This window comes from Schistocerca piceifrons, chromosome 7 (assembly GCF_021461385.2).
Source record: "Schistocerca piceifrons isolate TAMUIC-IGC-003096 chromosome 7, iqSchPice1.1, whole genome shotgun sequence".
In the NCBI taxonomy this organism is placed as follows: Eukaryota; Metazoa; Arthropoda; class Insecta; order Orthoptera; family Acrididae; genus Schistocerca; species Schistocerca piceifrons.
In genome coordinates, this window is record NC_060144.1 from 254,751,247 (window position 1) to 254,768,888 (window position 17,642).

Sequence of the window (17,642 nt, forward strand, 5' to 3'; positions counted from 1 at the left end):
AGGACACTTCTACTGAACTCAGTCACCTGACCGACGAAATCAAGTCGTAAACTGTCCAAATAACACATAGCGCAGCCTACAGACCTGCTTAAAAAATAATGCCACCTACACGCAAACAATGTAAGCAGACATTGCTCCCTGTCCACTAGACTGCACAGGCGGATACCGACAGCCCTGCAAAGTGATGCTGCCTTCAGCTGTCAAACCACGCACAGATGCCCGTAACCATGAGGTGTCGACATCCCCTTCATACTTGGTACCTGAGAAATTCCTCTCGGAATACGTAATCACCTAGGCACCCTTGATGACAGGAGCGAAGACTTATTTACAGAGTGCAGACATTCCAAGCTGGGCTGCGCGCGTGTGTTCATCGCTACCCTCCCTCTAACTGTGGTCCAACGAAGATGCTGCAGAAATCCGTTCCCGAAGAGCACAAGCTGCTTTCCCCTTATCGATTCTAGCGGACCATGCATGACGTGTGGCAGACGCATCACTGCGCATAGCTACTTACCATTTCAAGTGCATCTAGCAATGTTCTCAGTGTTGAAGTGAAGCCACGTTGCTATCAAAATAATAACCAATTCGACCTCTAGTAAATTGCATGCGGTGCCAGAAATACTTAATGTGCGCTTTTGTAGGACTTTTCATCGTGTCTCAGCTTGTATGCACGGAAATTGTTGCCCTAACAGAATCCGTTTACGAAAATAGCGCCGAATAACATCGAATACACTCTTCCCAGCACTCCTAACGTGGTACCCACTCCATCACGTTGCCCTTCCTGCTTTCAATACACACAAACGGTCCCACCACTATGTAGAGGCTCCTATATCCCAGCACAAAGGATGTGAACGAGTCGAGCATTATGATTTACCCACCGAATTACTGTTGCCGTCGGTATCAAAGCACCATCCAACTTTTCTTTCTTTCTGCAGATAGGACCTTCAGCGGTAAAATTATTTTGCACAGAACGCTAAACTGCATTGACAGTTAAGCCCGTAAAGTTGTTTACTGATCGGCCGGCTGGAGGGGCCAAGCGGTTCTAGGCGTTACAGTCTGGAACCGAGCGACCGCTACTGTCGCAGGTTCAAATCCTGCCTCAGGCATGGATGTGTGTGAAGTCCTTAGGTTAGTTAGGTTTAAATAGTTCTAAGTTCTAAGGGACTGATGACCTCGGAAGTTAAGTCGAATAGTGCTCAGAGCCATTTGAACCATTTTTTTTTGTTTAAAAATCATCAAATACATATCAGACTCACAAGGATATTTGAAGCCAGGGACATATCTACCAGATTAACTACAATTAAATGTTACCATTGCTGCTACAGTCTGACACCAATCAATGCATAGCCAATGTCTCCTCTTAGCGGCTATGCTTTTGGAACTAAACTCACTATCTATAGTGTACATAGTTTTCCACATAAAAATCTCTCACGGTTATCGATGTGCTGAATCTATACATCCCTCACAAAGGACACACTCATCCTCTCTAGTCATGCCATAACATAAACCATAGTAAATTTACAATGCAATATATACACATTTTACACAAACAGTGGAGTTATCTTTTATATCTGTATGGCACCCTAAAAAGTTATGGTATACCGACACTCACACAGACTTTATGTCACGATGCTCCTCAGTCCTAGGGAAACACTGTCTTTCTTTTCTTCCTTTCTACAGACGAGACTTTCATTGCGAATAAACTATTTTACACTGATCGCCATATTCCAGCAACAACTAAACTTGGCAAAGTGCCATACATATCTTCAAATACAGAAAGACTCTTACTCAATTACACTGTCCTCACACTGGGGCCAGGAGCTTCAATTTTAGCGTGTGAAACCGATCTCCAACTCAGCAATATATCAACGCGTACTGTGTCCAAGTAGTAAACACAACTAGTATCCTATGCCATACAAAATCACCCCTTTTACGTCTGAAACCCTCAATGAATCGAAGTAACTCTCAGAACTGATGTGCAAAGAGATTCTCGTTCTCCCCCTCTTGGTACAATTGCACTACAGTTTCTGGTCCAGACCTGCCTGTTTGCTTGCATTTCTACACCCATCTCCAGACTCTGGAATTGCACAAACACAAGTATTTCCGAATCGTTTGCCAAAATATTATATCATTTTCGCGGTACTTCTCGATATCAAGCACACAGCAGTAGACTCTCAATCGCTCACACAACATAGCTCCGAAGATATAGACTGGAAATTATTTCTCTACAAACCCAAAACTTTAGCTAGGTGGAGCGTGCTCTAGATCACTGAGTAACCAGAAACAAACAGATGAAAAATAATATTTCCGCCCGCAAATACCAATCTCGCTGATGTAGCAGATTCCAAATCATCCCTATAATTGATACGCCAACCAAGGTGTTTCTCATGTCTAGAAGACAGGCAAACACCTCTTTCACCTGCTAGATGCACACCACACAATCGATTTTCTCTCAGCCAAATAAAGGCATGAAAAGTGCAGGAGCAGTCAACCGAACAATTTACATGGGAAGGAATAACAATCCAACGTTAACGCAGTCCATTTTCATTCTGAACTTTCCACTTGATCACCAAAGCTAACGAACACATACTAAGTATGAGTTCGCTATTCGGTCCTCAAGAGGATGGCAAAGTTAACTGAGATACAGTCCTAAACTCCAATAGGCCTTTGCATTCGGACAGATGTTGCTGTTAACTGGAAACGTGAATCATTCCCACCACCGGCCATGCATACACCGAATCATTCGAGAAAACCGGTCACTTATATGTTTTATCATTATACTTACAATTAAGTGTTACGATCGTGGTCTCAATTGACTGGCATTCGACAGTGAGCGATGTATTGGAAATACACCCTGCTGAAGGCTATGGCTCTGGAAATGGAAATATATGTACCTTCCTTACGACTGGACATAGTCATTTCCTTTACACAAATACATACTTTATAAACCTGATGCTTGAATGTGAACACATCTCGCATCCCCTACTACTAAGTATAATACTTTGTCAATAACTGATTGCCTACGATACCTAATAATACTGACCAAAATTCAACCATGGGTGTCCATGTCTCATATTTCTTCCTGCAAGTGCTACCACTGTGTCTTAGAAAGAGAGACGTAATAAGACAGATGTTAAAAAAACCCGATCGCAACAACTACTCCACGTTACTGTCACAAGCGATATTTGTTCTACATATGCATACATGTATCCTTGTAAAAAACTATACCCGTTTTACGATTCGAGGTACGACATTACCTCTTAATGAGGTGGTTTTTTTTCTGGACAGATACCATGACGGTGATCGTAGGAATGTGTATTATCAGCCCACGATGCAACCTCATTGTAAAATTACCACATTTTGAAAGTTATTCAGCTAAGGAATATAGTATGTAAGCAGTATACGCCACTCCCTCAAACCGATAATTCTATAGTATTTGTAGCGAATTCTGTCTAGAGACCATATCAGAGGTTCTGTGATATATCCACTGAGCTATAGTCGATGACTGATTGAAAAGGAACACAAACAGTAGTAGTAGATGATGTGCCGATTGAGGCCATAAGAAAATGTACACTAGCTTCTCAGATCCCTAGTGTTACGCTGTCCACTAGTAATGATGTCCATAATTTGTAATCTGGTCTTTCCATTCAAGCACATACCTGCGTTCGATCATATTCACAGTTCCTTTAATTATTACAACCACTACTCAATCATATTTCTGGCACTCTCATATCTCCAAACGAGTCACCTCCCAAACCTGGCTGCTACAGTAAAATTCCAATGTGGTTTTAGTCACCCCCGAAGCATCTTGCGACTGCTCCCATTTCTACATTTTTCTGCATGTAATCGTTCCAATTTAAGTCGGAACTGAGCATAAGTAGGAGAAAGATATATCCACTACCTTCTGCAACTCATGTAGAAACAGAACGACCTGAGGTACTGCAACAGAACCTCTCTGGATACAACGCGCGGTGGATCCACATTCGAATTCTAACTCGGATCTACTGCGGGTCCTGGGAGACAGCTGCGAGGCGTGCCTGTACACAGACATACAGAAAAGAGAGCAAATTCTCACTGAATGTGGAGGTGACTGGATACAGTCGAGTACAGTATTATATTACGCCTCCCGATCAGTGCATTTGGACTAGGTGTTGGCTGCTGTGCTACATTTACAAGCAATTTGAGAAAATAGAGCGATATGTTATGTTATGATTGCATATATAGATCTGACACAAAATCGACAGAATTGCGAAAAATGTCGAGGGAATAGGTATAAATTGACCGAATATACACGGAAATGAGGGGAAATTGAGGAAGTACTTGCGTATCTTCTGGTTCGCGCCGAACAATTTGTACATGGGAACAAGTATGCGGCAACAGGAGGAAACCGAGAAAACGTCGACATCGAAACGAAGGGGATCAGGGAGGCAGTCAATTTTTTTCCGTCGAGGCAGTATTATACTGATGTCTATTGAGGTACCAGTGATACACGCAGGTTGACTACTGTATTTGATGCTTTTCAGGAGGACAGAGAACGATTCAACTTTAAACTTACTTTCATCTTCGTCAAAGGATAACAGAGAGTGGACAAGGTGATCGATTGAGATAGAGCTGCAACGAGGTTCGATTTGACTGACTTGACTGATGCGTTCCAGCGAAGGAGAAGTTGCTGCAGGTCAATTTTTTTTCTAGTGCTCTATCCGGATGCATCAGCACGTGACATATCTTTCGCTCTACTCGTATACAGCCACGTGTTCTGTATGTAGTTTAAAGCACTGTCTACTTGCGATCGTTAACGGTAAACCTGTCAGTCAAAAAAATGCTTCAAATGGCTCTAAGCACTATGGGACTTAACATCTGAAGTCATCAGTCCAATAGTCTTAGAACTACTTAAACCTTGACACAACCATGCCCGAGGCAGGATTCGAACCTGCGACTGTAGCAGCGTCGCGGTTCCGGACTGAAGCGCCTATAACCGCTCGGCCACAGCTGCCACCCCTGTCGGTCATCAGAGGACCTCCATCTCATGTGTGATGAAACTTGACACATTCCTCAAAGCGAACTTTGATTTATGCGATCCCCCCTGTCGCATCTTGGGTAGAAAATCGAGACTCCAGCGTCATAACTAAGCGATAGGAGCTTGTGAGGCGCTGCAATCCCCGTGTACACATTTGCCCAACATTTGTGTTGTTTACAGAATTAGTGACTAAATGACTCGTAATTTTCTCATGTCGGAGGCTGCTGCTATGCTTTTATCTGTTTCCTAGTAGGAGGTATCCCCCGCTACTAACGATCATTTTATATAGGCCTGATGCGGCCATGGTATAATTTCTGTACCGTGGTCGGATGTGATCATTGGACACTATACATCTCCTGAAAGCTGTATTGTGCTCGTGTCATGCATAGAAAATGTTTTACGGAAGTAGTTTTTTTCGTTTTACTATTCTATGACATAGTTGATCGTAGAGAAACTGGGAAAAAGGATGTATGTCATGTGCTTGAAATATATTTCTTACTTTGGAATATTAACAGCGCTACATTCCATATGACTGATAGGTTGGAGACACAGGTGATCTAATATTACAGCCTGTTTTAGGTGCAGAACGTTGTAGCCTTAAGAGTGCATGTGTTTATTTCTTTCTTACCGATACCTTCCAGGTACCGATCCTAGACTCTAGAACGATAGGTTAGAGTTAATATCTTGGTTGATTTAAGTAAAAATGCGTCGAACACCAGCTGTCTCGATCACCATCATGCATAAAAATCAGTCGTTTATTGTTGTTCTCAACTGTCTGCTATTACATCACGACACTTTGAAATCTGTCGCTATACCTCGATAAGGCGTGCTAAGCTCCTCGACATGGGCGCATCTCGAGAAATCTCATGCACTTGGTTCGGTGAGGACTCGGATAGCTCAATTCATTCAAGAGAAGCAGAGTGTAGCGGTCTTCTTATGGATGGTTGAAGATTAATTCGGTAATGGTGCTGCATGGCTGGTTGGTCCTGTGACAGCGAGAATGCTCTGTGACTTCTATATGAGTAGAGATAGGTCGTAAATTAATCAGTATTCTTGAGGTGTTAGAAACATGTGGGGCACTGTCTCGTATACTTTCATGATTTATGTGTTCGAAAATTAACACTGACTGGATATACTGCACAGTCATCAATCCATGTTCGCAGTGATACTCGCATAGTGGAGAAGGGTTGGTTTAACCATGATACTGAAATTGGGGAGACATTATGTGGCACCATTGGCCGGTGTTGAAGGTAATGTAAAATTGCTACAATTGTTTGCGCTATCGACTGTGATTCTTATTATTACAGAACATCGGCGGTGTCTTTTCTATCCCATCCGTGCATTGGCATGCTGTTGGTTACCACATAATGATTGACTGACAGCGCTTGTCTGAGTTGTAGAATGAGTTTAGTAGATGGGTGACACCTTCTGAGGGCTGAAAGCAGCGAAACAGTGCTCAGGTACATGACTGAAATATGAAGAATCAGTCGAAAAGGAATGTAGAGTTATCAGCTACTCTGTTAGTGTGAGAGACGAGTCTAAATGTAAAGCTCGTGAATGACCTTCAGACTGTAGTTTGGGGACTCAGCATACAGCGAGCGAACTCTTCCGATTTCGTTATGTTGTAATTGTCTTTTATTTGAAATCAGCCAATGTGTGGCGTGTTATGGTATCCGCCGTAAGACACAGGAAGCAGTAGCAGCAGCAGTTTGAGGTGTAAATTCAGAGAGGGAGTGTGTATCCCATTAGGAATGCTTGGATGGCTGCACGCTTCGCTATTTTGGGGAGTATTGCGAAATTTCTTTCTCCGCACTGGAGCGTCACCACAGCTTGCATCATCGAACCAGCATCAACTGCCTATGTGACTTCTGTATCGGATGTTAGTTGAGCTCTTATAGTTCGTAATTTTTCTCTGTTGGGGGGAGGGGGGTTGGGAATAACGGTGACAGCATGTTGGGCCAGCTGATTTGAATCGATGCAGATCTGCTTCGGGGTGTAGTATCTGTATCTAGTTTGGAGATGTACTACATTTTGCGCATTTCCACTGAATGGTCAAAACACAGTCCTGTTGCAGTAACTCAGGTCGTTCAGTTTCTGTATGGGTTGCAAAGGGTCGTGGATATATCTTTCTCTGACTTATGCTCAGTTCCGACTTAAATTGGAACGATTACATGCGGAAAACTAGAAATGGGAGCAGTTGCAAGATGCTTCGGGGGTGACTGAAACCACGTTGGAATTTTACTGTAGCAGCTAGTTTCAGGAAAGGTGGCTCGTTTCGAGATAAGGGAGTGCCAGAAATATGATTGAGTAGTGGTTGTAATAATTAAAGGAACTGTGAATAGGATCGAACGCAGGTATGTGCTTGAATGGAAAGACCAAATTACAAATTATGGACATCGATACTAGCGGACAGCGTAACACTAGGAATTTGAGAAGCTAGTGTACATTTTCTTACGACCTCAATCGGCACATCATCTACTACTACTGTTTGTGTTCCTTCTCAATCAGTCATCGACTATAGCTCAGTGGATATATCACAGAACCTCTGATATGGTCTCTAGACAGAATTCGCTACAAATACTATAGAATTATCGGTTTGAGGAAGTGGCATATACTGCTTACATACTATATTCCATAGCTGAATCACTTTCAAAATGTGGTAATTTTACCATGAGGTTGCATCGGGGGCTGATAATACACATTCCTACCATCAGAGTAACGGTATCTCTCCGGAAAAAACCTCATTAAGAGGTAATGTTGTACCCCGATTCGTAAAGTGGGTGTAGCTTTTAACATGGATACTTGTGTGCACTTGCAGGACCAAGATCGCTTGTGACAGTAACATGGAGTAGTTGTTGCGATCGGGTTTTTTTAACATCTGTCTGATTACGTCTCTCTTTCTAAGACACATTGGTAGCACTCGCAGGAAGAAATCTAAGAGACATGAACACGCATAGTTGATTTTCGGTCAGTATTATTTCGTATCGTAGGCAATCTGTTATTGACAAAGTATTATACTTAATAGTAGGGGATGGGTGGTATGTTTGTATTTGAGTATCAGGTTTATGAAGTATGTGTTTGTGTGCCTGCCCCAGTACTCATGTAACTGTTGGTTGTCGGCTCTCTATGCCATTATTTAGCCATCGTCAAGTCAAGATTCGATGTACATCAAATGCCGTTGCCGTCCTGGTAGTCAGTAATTCCATATGTACATAACTGTGTTCCACAAAAAAGTTTCACATATGAGCAAGCGATGGTGAGATGTGAGCCACCACTACCAGTGCCAAACGAGAAGCTGGAGCTAGTTCATCTAGTAAGGTGTCCATCAGACTTGTCCGATGTCATGTCCACATCTTTATCATAGTGCTTATGTAAATAGCCACTGTTCGGTCACGGACGTGGACCATTCCAAGACCTTCACGACTACTAGGAAGAGTGAGGGTTTCGAATCAGACCTTAAAAAGCAGTCATGTGCTCATGAAATATCCTAATGCCACCTGGATGCGGGGTGCCAACATCACCAGCATAGGAAGAACTTGCGCCAGGTGGTGGATCCGAGAAGCTAGATAAGTCTTGGCAAAGCTGACCTGTTGTATCATGTCCAGAACCCTTAACCTGTGACTTCAGACACTCATAAGAATTATTTGTAGAACATGTCTGTAGCTTATTGCCACTGTGTGTCAAACGTCTATAGTGAAGATAATTCCTAGGTATTTCATCTTGTTTATCGGCTGTAATGGTGCTACACTTCCCATCGGGAGTCGTCTCCCGATGCTCATCGCTCCTGACTTCGCCATGTTCATACGACTTCCCGTAGCCATACTGTACAAATTAATCCAATGCAAGGCCACTCTTGCCTCTTTGCCTGACCATGCTAAAAACACTAGGTCGTCCATGTATGTTCTCCATATCAACTTATTGTGCCTTATTGTTATTCCTTGGAGTCGATTCTGGAACCTGCAGAGCAGCGGCTCGACAGCGATAACATACAGTATCGTCGACAGCGGGCACCCTTGTCTGACCGATCGTGAGATGGTGATGGGCCCCACCATGCATCCATTGATGAACACACTGGATGAGGCGCCGTGGAGTAGCCTCATAACGGCGGTGACAAAACTTTATGGAAACTTCATTTGCGCCATCACTTCCATGAGATACACTTGGTTCACCCTGTCAAAGGCATGATCGAAGTCCATTGATACCAGTGCACCCCGGAGGCGACATGTTGTCTCCAGTGCGATAACATCATGGTAGTCGCTGAGTGCCGTTTGTATATTGCTGTCCTATCCTAGTTGGGTCTGGTAGAGTTATATCACTTGGCGTAGTATGCGTTTAATGCGTACTGCAAGTATCCTGGCGTAGATCTTATAGTCGCAATTAAGAAGGGTCAGTGGCCGGTAGGTGTGTATTCCTGTGCTGTCTGATGGTTTTTGGATAGGGATAATCATTCCTTCCATGGAGGACGGTGGAAGAGGTACATTGGGGGACGTCAATTCGCGAAACATGGCCGAGACCTTTAAATGTACGATAAAATTCTAACGGAAATCTGTCAGACCCCGGCGATTTGCGCAAAGCTCCCTCATCAAGCGCTTCTATTATGTCGCCAACGGTGATCGTTTTCCGCTTCTTTATAAAGATGACCAAGTTGTTCCACAAAGGCAGTGGCAATGTATTTTTGCGTTGTCGTATGGTGACCATCCGGCAGTACGACCTTCTGTATTAAGGTTCTGTGACTACGTTGTTTTTCTCTGATAATGTGATACAACGGCGATGATTCTCCATGAACTCATTCAAAGGCCCTTCCACGGGCTTTTGACACCCTCCAGGCAGCGGCACATTATGGAAATTATTTGGGCCTGCGCTCGTTTTATAGCAGCACTCCGATCCTTTGAAGGCGCTTGCACAGAAAGTTCGTGAAGCATCGTCAAAAACAATTCCGTTATGTGGCGCCTCCACATCATCTGCTCTCTTCCGTACGCAATTAGCGCTTGGCGCAATGCAGGCTTAACCCATTCCACCAACCACTGCAACGTCATCGGTTATGTCGGGAGGCATCGTTAATATACGTGCCAAGTGTCTTCGATTAAGCGACTGCACTCAGATTCCCTGATGTCTGATGTAATCAATTTCCAAACACTGCAACTTCTACACACTAGTTGACGGCTTAGGGAGACCGTGCAGATATATGCTATGTGATCTGAAAAAAGCGACAGTCCACAGTTCTGCATCGAGGATCACAGATTCGAGATGACGTGTTATGTAAATTCGATGGAGGCGACTCGCAGAATGACTTGTGACGTAGGAATGTCTGCGTCTGTCGCCATGTATCGTCTCCCATGTATCGATGACATTCATGTCCTGTATTAGTTGCATCAGCTCTGAGCATGAATTATGGCGTGGGTGTTGATCCTTTAGTGCGTGCACGCAGCTGAAATCGTCTCCAGATAAGACATGTTCATATAGTGGTGCAATCTCATCTGCGTAAGATGTGAATCGATTGCTCTGTCTGTCAGACCCCGACGGTGCGTAGATGTTAACGGTCTGTACTCCTAGCACTGTGAGCGCCAGTCCTCGTGGTGGGTACACCACATTCTCGGCTACTTTGTCACCACGTAGAAGTATCGCTGTTCCGTTGCCGCCGTCTGTAGTGGGTGTAAGGCGTGTATCGTAGTCACAGAGGTCGGGGAAGCTCTCGACACATAATTCTTGAAGTAGTACGATGTCGATGTCTGACTCATGCAGCATGTTTCGTACTAATTGCAATTTGACCAGTATTCTAATTGTATTAATATTAATAGAGGCTGTTCGATACGCCTGCCACTATTCCTCAGTGCATAAAGCGCACATGAACGCTTATGTTAACATGTGTGCTGTTGCTAGGCAACATGCTGTCTCTGCGACAGTCTGCATCTTCTGTGTGGTTAACATCCGGTGGATGCCGCACTAGCCATTGCAGCTGCATCGTCGGTCTGTGGATCAGTATCGGATTCGTCGGCTCAGTTCCTGTGCTGGAGGTCCATCTCTCGTTGGGTTTCTCGGACCGGGCTGACCGAAGGCGCAGGTATTGCTGCGTTGGTTGGAGACACTCCTTCCGGGGGCTCTCCGTCTGGTGGGTCTGTATTCAACCCCTTTCTCGTGTGGTTCGCGTCATACTACTGTATGGGAGGTGACGTGTGAAGTGGAATACATTAAGCAGCTGCCTGACGGTGCTAGCCGTCGCTTCTTGTAGCGCTTCGGCGGTCGTTGTTTCCACGTGTGCGCCTCCTTGTCCGAGCGCGGAAGAGACTCCCGGTGCACAGGGACAGAAGCAGCTGTCGTCACAGCTGTAGGATCAATTTCCATACCTCCTACCGATCCTTTCCGGTCGGTTAACGGCGTCGTCGATGCCGGAGTGGCAGTAGTGTACGTCGTTTCGTCACTCTGTTGCCGTAAACTGTCAGGATGTTGGAGCTGGTCATTCTTCTGGATGGGATCTGTTCGAAACGCGTCTGCATACGTTAGTGACAGCGGCACCAACATGTACATAGGCACGGGTTCGCCAATTGGAACTTGGACAATCCTCCGCTGCATACATTTGGAACGGACGTGGCCCTCTTTTCCGCATCCAGAGCACGTTTTTGGTTGTCCATCGTAGATGACTATTGCTCTGCATCCGCCGATGAACGGGTGTGAGGGTACATGTTACGTCAGGTCTATTCTGATTTGTCACGCCCCATTGAGTACAGGGTAGGTCGTGAGGTTGGACCATTTATCTCTATGTGGCTAAGTAATCTTCCATAAGGGCGTAAGGTGTCGATCACCAAGACAGACGGAACCCCGTAGGGAAGCTCTACAATATGTATGCATCGTTAATCAGTTTGACATAAACGACACTGCTCACTATGGAGAGGTGAATTCCAATTAGTTCGTTGTAGTCAAGTTTAACTTCGTCTCGTAGGAAACTTTCAATTTCATAATGTTTCGGTCTCGCACATTCATTCGAAAAACTAATCTTGAGAGTCGACTTTCGGTGTACATGTGCCATTCTATATCCAGTCTTCGAAACGTGCGAGTACGCCGAATAGGTAAACAACAGCGCGCGCTCTAACTCACACGGCAGGGACGTAAACAGACGTCCGTGCCGCAGCACTGCCGAAGGCAGACTGCTGAGCCATCGAGGACACACAGAATAGTTTCATTGCAGCGACATCTCTGGCACACACCCGTGAGACACTCATTTCTGACTTAGTATCCACACACTATATTTGTATTGTCCCTGCCCACTACAGTCATTACACGCGGCAGTCAATCTACCGACCCCCGTAAGAGTTTGAGCAATGTGAATGCATCCGCACTGAAGAAGATCATTGGCCGGGAAGCCTTATCTATATGAAGATGGTATCTGTTCTTTCGGACACGTCCAAATGAATAGAAACCATCTTCATATATTATATAGAAAGAAGAGGTGCCAGCCGTTGTGACCGAGCGGTTCTAGGCGCTTCAGTCCGGAACCGCACTGCTGCTCCGGTCGCGGGTTCGAATCCTGCTTTGGGCATGGATGTGTGTGATGTCCTTAGGTTAGTTAGGTTCAAGTAGTTCTAAGTCTAGGGGACTGATGACCTCAGATATTGAGTCCCATAGTGCTTGGAGCCTTTTTTTTGTGAAAAGGAGGCCGGATTTGTGTACTGCAGCGTAAACACCACCCAAAGGGACTCTCACACGAGACTCCGCCTTGTATAGAGCCTTCCAGCAGTTTACATGTTTCCATAAAATCTGTTTGTTTATACATGAATATGCAAAGCAATTTTGAACTCGTTCTCCTGAATCCCCTCTGAGACGTTAGAAGTTAGCGGTCCAGTCACGTCAATGTGACCACTTTTCAAAAGCGTGAATAACGTCCTTCCGCAGAGCGGACGTACTGTAAGAGAAAGTTATGGAGGGTACTGACAGATGTAGAGTGTGGCTGACTCCTGCGCCGTGGCCAGTTTCGCTAGGTTTCCCCGTTGATAGCCCATGACGCGAACAGCCCAAACGAGATTCGGAGCCGTGAGAGGGGGGGGGGGGGGGGGGCGGCTAGGGACAAATGGAGTACACTACACTAATCCTGGTGCTCTTCGAACCACGCACGTACACTGTGAGCTGTGTGGCCAGTTACATTCTCCTGCTGTTGGTGAGGGTGGACATGGTGCCCAAGGATAGATGCATACTGTACCTTCTCAAATGATGGTATCACCCAGGGAATGCCATGAAATGCCGCTCACTTCTCCAGCCTGGACTCTTCCAACGATTGTCGTACAGCAGTACATGCCAAAGACCATCTGCCCGATACAGCATAAAACTGGATTCATCTGGAAAGGTCACCTGTCGCCACTCAGTACAGGTCCAGTTGCGGTACTGGCGTCCAAAATACAGATTTCGTTGCCGTTGAACGACTGTTAGCACCTGTGCATGAGTTGGAAGCCTGCTGCAGAGGCCCTTACACAGTAAGGCGCGCTGGATTGTCGTTGAGGAGACACTGTTGGTAGTCCCTTGCTTCATCTTGGCGGTCCGTTTCTCAACAAACATCTGCACATATATTCGCTCATATACATCTCCGCAGCCGTCGTTCATCCCTGTCATACGTGGCCCCCCACAGTGCATCACAGCTGTCTCGGCGCCTGTTTTGGATAATGCCTTTTAGCCGTGAACGGTTTACTTTAACTACGCGGGGCGCCAACTGTTCGAAAACTTAGTCGTTTCGGAAAGGTGTCCACCCGTGGCCCGCGAGCCAATGGTCATGCCCTTTTGGACGTTAGATAAATCAATCCGTTATCGCATTACGACAATGACCTCTGTGTTTTCAGCATTCCAATTACATTCTTTATATACCCTCCAGAGGTAGTGCTGTCACCTTCCGTCTGTCAGTGTTTGCAGCTCCTTGCCGCCGAATATAGTTCGTGGTCACATTAATGTGACTGGACCGTGTATTTCCATATAGAACGCTCGTATATGACTCTGTATTTATGTCATATGAAACAGAGCCAAGACGATATACATTTTATCTGTAGGCTCTCCTTTTTGCTGCATACAGTATCCAACCAAATGCATCCAGACAGCCTTACGTAATGCGGACCTGACCACTGGATGTCACAAGAGGAGGACCTGTTAGCGTACTGGTACTGCCTCGTCAGCGGGGATGCACTAACGGATGAATGCATGAAATATATTCCCAGTTTTGATTATGGAGCACCATGAGCTGTATAGTAAAATGACGACAACAAAAATTTGTGCAAAACCGGCATTGGAACCCGTAATTCACATTTATCGCTTCTACACTCCTGGAAATTGAAAAAAGAACACATTGACACCGGTGTGTCAGACCCACCATACTTGCTCCGGACACTGCAAGAGGGCTGTACAAGCAATGATCACACGCACGGCACAGCGGACACACCAGGAACCGCGGTGTTGGCCGTCGAATGGCGCTAGCTGCGCAGCATTTGTGCACCGCCGCCGTCAGTGTCAGCCAGTTTGCCGTGGCATACGGAGCTCCATCGCAGTCTTTAACACTGGTAGCATGCCGCGACAGCGTGGACGTGAACCGTATGTGCAGTTGACGGACTTTGAGCGAGGGCGTATAGTGGGCATGCGGGAGGCCGGGTGGACGTACCGCCGAATTGCTCAACACGTGGGGCGTGAGGTCTCCACAGTACATCGATGTTGTCGCCAGTGGTCGGCGGAAGGTGCACGTGCCCGTCGACCTGGGACCGGACCGCAGCGACGCACAGATGCACGCCAAGACCGTAGGATCCTACGCAGTGCCGTAGGGGACCGCACCGCCACCTCCCAGCAAATTAGGGACACTGTTGCTCTTGGGGTATCGGCGAGGACCATTCGCAACCGTCTCCATGAAGCTGGGCTACGGTCCCGCACACCGTTAGGCCGTCTTCCGCTCACGCCCCAACATCGTGCAGCCCGCCTCCAGTGGTGTCGCGACAGGCGTGAATGGAGGGACGAATGGAGACGTGTCGTCTTCAGCGATGAGAGTCGCTTCTGCCTTGGTGCCAATGATGGTTGTATGCGTGTTTGGCGCCGTGCAGGTGAGCGCCACAATCAGGACTGCATACGACCGAGGCACACAGGGCCAACACCCGGCATCATGGTGTGGGGAGCGATCTCCTACACTGGCCGTACACCACTGGTGATCGTCGAGGGGACACTGAATAGTGCACGGTACATCCAAACCGTCATCGAACCCATCGTTCTACCATTCGTAGACCGGCAAGGGAACTTGCTGTTCCAACAGGACAATGCACGTCCGCATGTATCCCGTGCCACCCAACGTGCTCTAGAAGGTGTAAGTCAACTACCCTGGCCAGCAAGCTCTCCGGATCTGTCCCCCATTGAGCATGTTTGGGACTGGATGAAACGTCGTCTCACGCGGTCTGCACGTCCAGCACGAACGCTGGTCCAACTGAGGCGCCAGGTGGAAATGGCATGGCAAGCCATTCCACAGGACTACATCCAGCATCTCTACGATCGTCTCCATGGGAGAATAGCAGCCTGCATTGCTGCGAAAGGTGGATATACACTGTACTAGTGCCGACATTGTGCATGCTCTGTTGCCTGTGTCTATGTGCCTGTGGTTCTGTCAGTGTGATCATGTGATGTATCTGACCCCAGGAATGTGTCAATAAAGTTTCCCCTTCCTGGGACAATGAATTCACAGTGTTCTTATTTCAATTTCCAGGAGTGTATTTGTCGTAAACCACGTGTCTACAAGCTGCACTCTTACATCGATTACGTAAATTCTTATACGGGGACACATTTTAATTGAAAGTAGTTTGCTCGGTGTCGCCAGATATATACGATATTGCAGCGTCTATGTTGTTCAGAAATACGGCGTAGTGTTTTATTTCGGGCATGCTTGCAGAGCGGACAAGAAATGAGAAAATCTACAAGATAGTAGATATGGAACAATCAGTCGTGCATAGAACTCATAATAGAGCTCTTCTTCAACAGTATGGCCATGTACTGCGAATGGAGCACAGACGATGGCCAAAAGCAGTCCTGGAATGGTCGCCTGCAAGAAGGAGAAGTGTGGGCAGCCGAGGTTAGCATGGAAGGCTGGAGTAATTGCAATGATGAGAAACAGAGATATGATAGAGAACGACTGTCATGATCGTGAAAGCTGGCAGACAGGAATGCAGGCTAACTGCTGAACAATGAAGCCCTTAAAAGCAAGCAGTCATTCCGTATACAACTGGTGGTGGTCCATATGCGCAATGGCGACTACATTTTACACATTTTCATAACGACTGTAGTCGCCGCATTGCCTATTTTCTTCTAACATGCATGCATTTCAGAAGGGAAATTGTATCGTATTTCTTAATAACACGTAGCACCGCAGTGACATATTTATCCGCCGATAACGAGCACGCAATTTTTCAATTCAAATGTCTCCTCTGTACGGGAGCATACATAAGGCATATACGAGAGCAGGTTATAGGCATGTAGTTGACCGCCTATGAAAGTTTGGGTATGGCTGTGAGTGGTACTCGGGTAGCCTAATGATAATTTGCAGGTGGGCGGCCTGGAGGTCGAACGTGCTGTGCTTTGCGCTGCACCGTCACTGCTTTAGGATGGCGAGTCTCTGCGCTTGCTACAGAGTTTAGCTTTGTTTAGTGTGAACTTTTCAAAGTGATTACGATTCAGTGATAGCCCACCGAATAGAAAAGATACCCTGAAGTTTGCTTTTGACCGAAACTTTGCACTGAGCGAGGTGGCGCAGTAGTTAGCACACTGGACTCGCATTCGGGAGGACGACGGTTCAATCCCGCGTCCGCCCATCCTGATTTAGGTTTTCCGTGATTTCCCAAAATCGCTCCAGGCAAATGCCGGGATGGTTCCTTTGAAAGGGCACGGCCGGCTTCCTTCCCCGTCCTTCCCTAATCCGATGAGAATGATGACCTCGCAGTTTGGTCTCTTCCCCCAAACACCCCCACCCCCCACCACCCCGAAACTTTGCCTGACCCAAGTCATTTGAAGTTGAGCAACTGTTAGCAGAAGAAAAAGTTAAGACAGAAATTGAAGATATTATCGGTATCCATCTTTCGATCTTCAGCAGTCTAGTTCCAAACTGTGTGAAAAAATAGTTAAATCCTGTGGCGGAGTAAAAAAGTTCAAACACTGTGATGTGAATGTTGGAGACGGTTCCATTTCTCATGCCGGTATTGGCATCAGAACTATTCGAATATTTGAACTTACATTCTAAGTAAGGTGTGACCAGATTAATGCTGTTACATCTCCATATGGTAAAGTGTTGAGTAATATTGCTGAATGGTGGTCCAGTGCGCCAAAGTTTTCTGTACTGAATGGGTTGCGGCAAAAAAGTCGAATTGCAGAAACCCATTCCGTCATATATTACTGTCTGCCGATATCGTACTATAGTAATGTTTAAGGAACAGCCTAGAATATATGCCGCTTGCAGCTCCACGGGCCACCTTAATGCTGGATGCATATATAGAGAAGTGTGGCGCAGCTGCCCACCTGCGATGCCGCCAGATCCCCGTGATGTCAACATTGCCTGTGAATTACGTCGCCTGGCGCGCAGGATTTCAGCTGCAACCACGGCCGACGATGTCGGTGTAAATCATGACGTGCCTGAACC